This window comes from Salmo salar, chromosome ssa02, assembly GCF_905237065.1.
Source record: "Salmo salar chromosome ssa02, Ssal_v3.1, whole genome shotgun sequence".
Classification (NCBI taxonomy): domain Eukaryota; kingdom Metazoa; phylum Chordata; class Actinopteri; order Salmoniformes; family Salmonidae; genus Salmo; species Salmo salar.
Window position 1 is genome coordinate 72,769,740 of NC_059443.1, and position 7,833 is coordinate 72,777,572.

Genomic DNA, 7,833 nt, shown 5'->3' on the forward strand with positions numbered 1-7,833 from the left:
GTCTGTGGTGGTGATGCTGTTGTTACCTTGTATTCTAGTCATGTCTGTGGTGGTGATGCTGTTTTTACCTTGTGTTCTAGTCATGTCTGTGGTGGTTATGCTGTTGTTACCTTGTGTTCTAGTCATGTCTGTGGTGGTGATGCTGTTGTTACCTTGTGTTCTCGTCATGTCTGTGGTGGTGATGTTGTTGTTACCTTGTCTTCTCGTCATGTCTGTGGTGGTGATGCTGTTGTTACCTTGTGTTCTAGTCATGTCTGTGGTGGTGATGCTGTTGTTACCTTGTCTTCTCGTCATGTCTGTGGGTGGTGATGCTGTTGTTACCTTGTGTTCTAGTCATGTCTGTGGTGGTGATGCTGTTGGTACCTTGTGTTCTAGTCATGTCTGTGGTGGTGATGCTAATGTTACCTTGTGTTCTAGTCATGTCTGTGGTGGTGATGCTGTTGTTACCTTGTGTTCTAGTCATGTCTGTGGTGGTGATGCTGTTGTTACCTTGTGTTCTAGTCATGTCTGTTGTGGTGATGCTGTTGTTACCTTGTATTCTAGTCATGTCTGTGGTGGTAATGCTGTTGTTACCTTGTGTTCTAGTCATGTCTGTGGTGGTGATGCAATTGTTACATTGTGTTCTAGTCATGTCTGTGGTGGTGATGCTGTTGTTACCTTGTGTTCTAGTCATGTCTGTGGTGGTGATGCTGTTGTTATCTTGTGTTCTAGTCATGTCTGTGGTGGTTATGCTGTTGTTACCTTGTGTTCTAGTCATGTCTGTGGTGGTGATGCTGTTGTTACCTTGTGTTCTAGTCATGTCTGTGGTGGTGATGCTGTTTTTACCTTGTGTTCTAGTCATGTCTGTGGTGGTGATGCTGTTGTTACCTTGTGTTCTAGTCATGTCTGTGGTGGTGATGTTGTTGTTACCTTGTGTTCTAGTCATGTCTGTGGTGGTGATGTTGTTCATACTGTTCCATTGGTCCTATCTGTTGGAACATATGAGTCAAATAAATTAGGTGAAAAACCCCCAACAATATGAGAGAGAGAGAGAGAGAGAGAGAGAGAGAGAGAGAGTGAGAGAGAGAGAGAGAGAGAGAGAGATAGAGAAAACGCCTGCATACTTGTTTATGTGTGTTTCCGAGACTGAAAGCAGCAACCACTCAGAGGAAGTTGTGTGAACCTTGACCTTGAGGCCCTAATGTCCTTATTGTCATAAACGCACAACGACTATAACTACTAGTCTCTGAATACAGAACCTCTCTGAGTACAGTTACAATACTAAAGATAATGACTATAACTACTAGTCTCTCAATACAGAACCTCTCTGAGTACAGTTACAATACTAAAGATAATGACTATAACTACTAGTCTCTCAATACAGCACCTCTCTGAGTACACTTACAATACTAAAGATAATGACTATAACTACTAGTCTCTCAATACAGAACCTCTCTGAGTACAGTTACAAGACTAAAGATAATGACTATAACGACTAGTCTCTCAATACAGCACATCTCTGAGTACAGTTACAATACTAAAGATAATGACTATAACTAGTCTCTCAATACAGAACTTCTCTGAGTACAGTTACAAGACTAAAGATAATGACTGTAACTACTAGTCTCTCAATACAGCACCTCTCTGAGTACAGTTACAATACTAAAGATAATGACTGAACAGGTTATAGGGACTAAATAACATGGGTTAATATCAGTGACTGGGGGAGAGGGAGATGTGAGATGGGGAGGAGAGAGAGAGAGAGATGTAGGTGTGTGGTCTTCAGAGAGCCATGTCTCTTAGTGTAATATATGTACCAGTAGTGGAGTTTTAGGAGTCAGTTGTCATGGTGATGTTTGTTGATGGGTGTGTCATTGAGAAGAGAGGTCTGGAGGTGACTGGGCCAGGTTTGGGAGGAACAGGAGCTGTGAGAGAGAGACAGAGAGACAAAGAATGAATCAAAACAACTATATAAAGTACAAAATATCACAGTAATCATAAGCACACAAAAATGTCAGTTGGCTAATCATGTCCCCATCTATTCACCCCACACCAGTATGTATCAGCATCCTCTAGGATCAGGTTAGTGATGGTCACAGTGAAGACTCTTCTCTCTGTGTTGTCATACAGAGAATATCTCCCTTGATGAGTCCACGCTGGGTGCTGATGTTTTTGGGTTTGGATGACAACAACACTGTCTGACATATGTCCCTTTAGAGAGGTACTTTTGGTTTGTCTCAGACCCCTGATCATAATGACACTGAATATGAGCATTTCCTCCTTCTGTTGCTCTGTTTGTAAACACCCCTGACAACACACAGACAACAGCTGCAACAGAAACACAGAGACAGAGTTATGTTATGTACAGATATCCGCAGATTGTGTTGTTGATAAACTCTCACATCACTGTCTTGGCAACTCTGTACTAGTCTAATGTATTGTTAGATTCTGGGTGGTACTTGGAACATTGTTATACGCAGAAGCATAGTATATAAAGGACTGAAAGAGAATGGTTTTTACATCAGAAGTTAATGGTTCTCTGAAGAAGACAGATGGCTTTGGAATGTGTTAGGTGGACGGGAGGAAGTCACAGGAAACCTTGATCAAAGACTATTGACACCCAGTGGAAGCCATATGAATTGCATACTGGGAGCAATATTTAATTATTTCCTATATGTTCCATTGGAAGAGCATGGTCTCTCAAAAAATTTTAATATCTGGTTAGTTTTCTTTGGATTTTTTCCTACCATATCTATTGTGTTATAGTCTCCTACATTATTTTAACATTTCTACAAACTTAAAAGTGCTTTCTTTTCAATGGTACCAATTACATGCATATCCTGACATCAGGGCCTGAGCAACAGGCAGTTTACTTTTGGCATGTCAGTCAGGCGGAAATTGAGAAAAAAGGACCCTAGCCCTAACAAGTTTTAACCTCTCTGGCACAGGCGTTCCGCTAGCCACCCACCTCGACAACATCCGGTGAAAATGCGGAGCGTCAAATTGAAAATACAGAAATAGTTATAATAAACATTCATAAAAATACAAGTGTTATTACATTGGCTTAAACATTAACTTCTTGTTAATCCAGCCGCTTTGTCAGATTTCAAAAAGGCTTTACGGCGAAATCATACCATGCGATTATCTGAGGACAGTGCCCCACTTACAAAAGCATCCAAACATTTTCCAACCAAGTAGAGGAGTCATGAAAGTCAGAAATAGAGATAAAATTAATCACTTACCTTTGAAGATCTTCATCTGGTTACAGTCACAAGAGTCCCAGCTACACAATAAATGTTTGTTTTGTTAGATAAAGTCCCTGTTTATATCCCAAAAGCTCAGTTTTGTTGACACGTTTTGTTCAGTAATCCACTGGCTCAAAGGCGGTCAAAACATGCAGACGAATACATCCTAATATTACCATTAATGTTCGTCGAAACATGTCAAACAATGTTTATAATTAATCCTCAGGTTGTCAATTGTCTAAATAATCGATAATATTTCATCTGGACAATAACGTATTCAATAGAAAGGACAAACAACGAAGAGCGCACTCAGTCACGCACACAAACTAGCACTGCATGATTCTACAGTCCACTGACAGAAAGGTCTCATTCTTCTTCATTTTTCAGAAAACAAGCCTGAAACAATGTCTAAAGACTGTTGACATCTAGTGGAAGCCATAGGAACTGCAATCTGGGTCCTAGCCCATTAGATACTCAACATGCATTCAATTGAAAACTACCAACATCAGAAATATCCCACTTCCTGGATGGATTTTCTTCAGGTTTTCGCCTGCCATATCAGTTCTTTTATACTCACAGACATTATTTTAACAATTTTGGAAACTTTAGATTGTTTTCTATCCGAATCTACCAATTAAATGCATATCCTATCTTCTGGGCCTGAGTAACAGGCAGTTTACTTTGGACACACATGTCATCCTGTCACGATTCCTACCGACGGTGGCGCCCCCTCCTGCTCGGGTGGCGCTCGGCGGTCGTCGTCACCGGCCTATTAGCTACCACCGATTCCCTTTTTGTTTTTCCCTTTTTTTTATGTTTTCTCACCTGCCCTGAGTTAGGTAATTAAGAGGGCTATTTAGTTCAGCTGGCCCGCACCCTATTGTGCGGGATTGTTTTTCTGTATGTCAACTGCGTTTGTTGACTGTGCTTGTCCATTGTATTTTTCCCTGTTGTTGGGAGACCTCTTATTTTGTACGGGTGGTTCTTGATTAAAATTACCACACAGTGTTCGCTGCTTCCTGCGCTTCTTTCCGCCACACCACAGACAAGACATTACAGAATCCCGCACCACCAGAAGGAGCATGGAATCAGCGGGAGCAGCGGGCACTCCACTACCCTCAATGGAGGAACGTGTCCAGCACAATACATCGGTCCTGCATCGCATCGGATCCGCCATGGACCAGATGATGGAGAGGATGGAACGATGGGAGAGGAGTGGTATCCTCTCTCCACCTACACCCCCCCGATACAACCATCTCCTCCTCCTACGACGTCTGGCTCTGGCGCGCTTCGCCTGGCACTCCCGAGGGAGTACGATGGGACGGCGGCTGGGTGCAAGGGGTTTCTTCTCCAGCTAGAGTTGTACCTGGCCACCGTCAGACCTGCTCCTACAGGAGAGGAGAGCGTAAGTGCCCTCGTTTCCTGCCTGACGGGCCGAGCTCTGGAGTGGGCTAATGCGGTCTGGAACGCTCCAGACTCGGCGAGGGACCACTACCCAGAGTTCACCCGCCGCTTTCGGGCTGTTTTCGACCACCCCCGAAGGTAAAGCGGCGGGTGAACGGCTGTTCCACCTCAGGCAGGAGACGAGGAGCGCTCAAGACTTCGCGCTGGAGTTTAGGACCTTGGCTGCTGGAGCGGGGTGGAATGACAGGGCCCTCATAGACCATTACCGGTGTAGTCTCCGGGCGGACGTCCGCAGGGAGCTGGCCTGTAGGGACACCAATCTATCCCTGGACGAACTCATTGACATGTCCATACGGTTGGACAATTTGCTGGCTGCCCGCGGGCGTTCGGAGAGGGTCCTGCCCGTTCCACCCCCGTGCACCCCCGCCCCTACCCCTATGGAGGTAGGGGGGCCGTGCCAAGGGGCACCGGAGGAGGTGGCTCCTCCTGCACCAGCTGTGGTCGGAGAGGACACACGGCCGACCGGTGCTGGAGGAGCCAGTCTGGGAGTCGAGAAGGCAGGCAGAACACTTCTCGGTCACCTCAGGTGAGTCAGCACCAGATTCGCCCAGAACCCCCTGTTGGTCATGTGTTTTTGCCTGTTTCATTTTCAATTTTTTTTCCCTCTTCCCAGCATAGGGCGCTAGTCGATTCAGGCGCAGCTGGGAACTTTATGGACCGTGGACTTGCCATTAAGCTGGGCATTCCACGGGTGCCGACAGATTCCCCCTTCCCCGTGCACTCCTTAGATAGCCGACCATTAGGGTCGGGGCTAGTCAGGGAGTCTACGGTCCCGCTGGACATGGTAACGCTGGGGAATCATAGGGAAAGCATTAACTTTTTCCTTATTGATTCACCTGCGTTTCCAGTGGTGCTGGGGGTCCCCTGGCTGGCTGGTCACAATCCCCTCATTTCATGGAAACAGGGGGTTCTCCAGGGGTGGTCGGAGGAGTGTTCAGGGAAATGTCTAGGAGTTTCCATAGGTGCCACGTCGGTGGAGAGTCCAGACCAGGTGTCCACCGTGCGCATTCCCCCTGAATACGCCGATTTGGCGATCGCTTTTTGTAAAAAGAGAGCGACTAAATTACCACCTCATCGACAAGGGGATTGTGCGATAGATCTCCAGGTTAACGCTGCGCTTCCCAGGAGTCACGTGTACCCCTTGTCACAAGAGGAGACGGCGGCTATGGAGACATACGTCACGGAATCCTTGGGACAGGGGTACATTCGGCCCTCCATCTCACCCGCTTCCTCGAGTTTCTTTTTGTGAAGAAAAAGGAGGGAGGTCTGCGTCCGTGCATTGATTATAGAGGTCTAAACGCGATCACGGTGGGGTTTAGTTACCCACTACCTCTTATCGCTACGGCGGTGGAATCATTTCACGGAGCACAGTTCTTCACAAAATTGGATCTCAGGAGCGCGTATAACCTGGTGCGTATCAAGAAGGGAGACGAGTGGAAAACCGCCTTTAGTACCACATCAGGCCATTATGAGTACCTCGTCATGCCGTATGGGTTGAAAAATGCTCCAGCCGTCTTTCAATCCTTTGTTGACGAGATTCTCAGGGACCTGCACGGGCAGGGCGTGATTGTCTATATCGATGACATTCTGATATATTCCGCCACCCGCTCCGCGCATGTGTCCCTGGTGCGCAGGGTGCTTGCTAGACTGCTGGAGCATGACCTATACGTTAAGGCTGAGAAGTGTGAGTTTTTCAAACGAGCCGTCTCCTTTCTGGGTTATCGCATTTCCACCACGGGGGTGGTGATGGAGTGTGACCGCGTTAAGGCCGTGCGTAATTGGCCGACTCCAACCACGGTGAAGGAGGTGCAGCGGTTCTTGGGCTTTGCCAACTACTACCGGAGGTTTATCCGGGGGTTTGGCCAGGTAGCGGCTCCCATTACCTCACTGCTGAAGGGGGGCCGGCGCGTTTGAGATGGTCGACGGAGGCGGACGGAGCCTTCAAGAAGTTGAAGACCCTGTTCACCGACGCGCCCGTGTTGGCGCACCCGGACCCATCTTTAGCGTTCGTAGTAGAGGTGGACGCATCCGGGGCTGGGGTGGGTGCCGTGCTATCACAGCGCTCGGGTGCGCCACCGAAACTCCGCCCCTGCGCTTTCTTCTCAGGGAAGCTCAGTTCGGCGGAGCGTAACTACGATGTGGGGGACAGGGAGTTGCTAGCGGTAGTCAAAGCCTTGAGGGTGTGGCGACACTGGCTTGAGGGGGCTAAGCACCCCTTTCTCATCTGGACCGACCACCGAAACCTGGAGTACATCCGGGCAGCGAGGAGACTGAATCCACGTCAGGCAGGGTGGGCCATGTTCTTCGCCCGGTTTAGGTTTACCATCTCATATAGACCGGGTTCCCTTAATACTAAAGCCGACGCGCTGTCCCGTCTGTATGACACGGATGACCGCCCCATCGATCCAACTCCCATCATTCCAGCGTCTAGGCTGGTGGCACCAGTGGTGTGGGAGGTGGACGCGGACATCGAGCGGGCAATGGTGTTGGATCCTGCGCCTGCGCAGGTGCCCGTGGGGCGCATGTATGTGCCGCTCGATGTTCGCGATCGGTTGATTCGGTGGGCGCACACGCTACCTGCGGCGGGTCATCCTGGTGTAGAGAGGACAGGGCGGAGTCTAAGGGGGAAGTATTGGTGGCCCACCTTGGCTAAGGACGTGAGGTCATATGTCTCTTCCTGTTCGGTCTGTGCCCAGAGTAAGGCTCCTAGGCATTTACCGAGAGGGAAGTTACAGCCCCTCCCCGTTCCGCAACAGCCATGGTCGCACCTGTCTATCGACTTCCTGACAGATCTTCCCCCCTCTCAGGGGAACACTGCGATTCTGGTGGTTGTGGATCGGTTTTCTAAGTCCTGCCGTCTCCTCCCCTTGCCCGGTCTCCCTACGGCCCTGCAGACTGCGGAGGCCCTATTTACCCACGTCTTCCGGCACTACGGGGTGCCGGAGGATATTGTCTCTGATCGGGGTTCCCAGTTCACATCCAGGGTCTGGAAGGCGTTTATGGAGCGGCTGGGGGTCTCGGTCAGTTTAACCTCCGGTTATCACCCCGAGAGCAATGGGCAGGCGGAGAGGGTGAACCAGGAGGTGGGCAGGTTCCTGAGGTCTTATTGCCGGGACCGGCCAGGGGAGTGGGCGAGGTATATTCC